Genomic DNA, 2,350 nt, shown 5'->3' on the forward strand with positions numbered 1-2,350 from the left:
CTATATTTGTGGTACATCTGCTGTAAAGAAACAAAGGCAAAACAATACAGAATTCGTCAAAAAGCGTATTACGCGAATTTTGCAATACAACGTTGAGACCAAGCCAAATCATAGGCTCTGCACTAAGTTTGTACTGTTTGTGTCTAAGAGTTGAGACAATGGACTAAAAATGACTGCTATTTTTACTCAAGGCCACAACACTAGAAATAAAAAAGAAATTTCAACCTATTGTTCATGGACCTGACGTACCTGTACGTAAGCCAATTTCATCTGATTCTAAATCTGGAGGACCGGCATGGCCAGGTGGTTAAGGCACTCGACTCGTAATCTGAGGGTCGCGGGTTTGAATCCCTGTCGCACCAAACATGCTCACCCTTTCAGCCGTGAGGGCGTTACAACTTGATGGTCAATCCCACTATTCGTTGGTAAAAAAGTAGCCCAAGAGTTGGCAGTAGGTGGTGATGACTAGCTGCCTTCCCTCTTGTCTTACACTGCTAAATTAGGGACGGCGAGCGCAGACAGGCCTCGAGTAGTTTTGCGCGAAATTCAAACCAAACCCAAACTCTAAATCTGATGTCAACGGAAATGATGATAGGGATTGTGTTCAACCTGAAACATCTGGTGAACCACAACGTTTCACACAAAGTGAACTTACTGGTGTAGTGACACATTTCGGTCTTCCAAAGGATTATTCAGATATTTTGGGGTAAAAGAAATAATACTTTGATTTAAGTAAGTTTTCCTGATTCGCAAAAAAAAAATATCGTTTTTGAAATCGTTTTCGCTGAATGACGGAAAATTTGTTATTAAAACCAAAACAACTGTCGTGAAGTATGAATTCGCAGGCTTGTGTTATTTACCATTTTTTGAGAAGGCGAAATGCTTCTAAAACACACTATTTACTGTAAGGTGTATATGTTTTTCTTATAGTAGAGTCACATCGGGTTATCTGCTGTGTTCACCGAAGGAAATCGAACACCTGATTTTGTAAACCTAAAGACTTACCATTGTACCAGCGGGAGACTCCAGTAAGGAACATCAAAGAATAAATAACAGATTTTCTTTTACGATTAAGAATATATTGTGACTGTGTCTTTGAATGACAATAAGAGAAGCCTCTAACTATGTACTGAGGGAGTTCAGGTGGTCAAGCGTGCTGGACTGTCACTCTGGAAACTCATGGTTCGCTCCCCGTTACGACCGAAAAATGAAATATCGAGCTTCGCGCTGTAGGTACGTTATAAAAGTGAAGGTCAAATCCTACTATTCGATTATTTAGCAATGAGTGGTGTTAACAATGTCCCTTCAAAATTAGGGACAACAGTAACTCTACCTAAGAATAATTAATATACTTTAACCTTATCGTCTCACTGTTCCTCTCTTCATTATTACTTAGTATTATGTTATTGGTAATGATTATGATGGTGAAAATCATAAGGATGTGGAAAAAGTACCACTTGTCACTACAACTTGGGTTTTCCAACCAGTAATGGAGAATGGTACCTGCTAAAAAGATAATTTTGCTACTTACAAACAAAAGTGCCTTAACGAGGCAACAAAGTTTCTCAGGTTAACATCAGTAAGTTCTAAAAGTTAATGCGAGCATGAATAAATTATCATATTTTGCATAAAATGATTTATTATGTAAATATCCGTAGCTTCAACAACAATTCACTAACTGAAACAAAACTTACAATGTCTAAAAGTTAAAATTTGTACATAAAATATTCGTTCCTTTGGCACTTTATTTTGTGTGTAACAGAAGTGGGTTCCGGTGAAACGGTATAACCTATAAACTGAAAGACATCAATACTTTGATGTTAAGTCTGGAACCCAAAAGGTTTACTAACATGATAAATATAAACAATAATCAACTCTAACTCACCGTTCCCTGGTGGGTCAGTGGGTACGTTTGCAGATTACAACACTAACATCCACGGTTCGATTTTCCACGGTGGTTACAATAAATAGTCCAATGTGAATTTGCTAATAAAAAACACAACAAAACGAAATACTCAAGACGTAAAAAAACACGATACAAACATTTTTATAAAGTTAAGCTTACTGTTCGTCAGTTAGAAGATTGAGAGTGTCCTGATGACATAGATATGGTCTCACGATGGTTTTTTTTGTTTTCACTGATAAAGAATAGAGGGAACATCCTTCGAAGTATTCTCCACGAAGGACAAAAGTCAACTTTTAAATGAAAAACAATTGTGGCAAGTAGGAACAAAAGTCAGTTTGTACAAACTGGGCAATAAGAGAGGTTTCGTTATCTTACATTTTGTTTGTTGAATTTCGTGCAAAGCTACTTAAGGGCTGAAGTCTGTTATTAAGACAGGATAAACTA

Source organism: Tachypleus tridentatus, chromosome 13 (assembly GCF_004210375.1).
Source record: "Tachypleus tridentatus isolate NWPU-2018 chromosome 13, ASM421037v1, whole genome shotgun sequence".
NCBI lineage: Eukaryota > Metazoa > Arthropoda > Merostomata > Xiphosura > Limulidae > Tachypleus > Tachypleus tridentatus.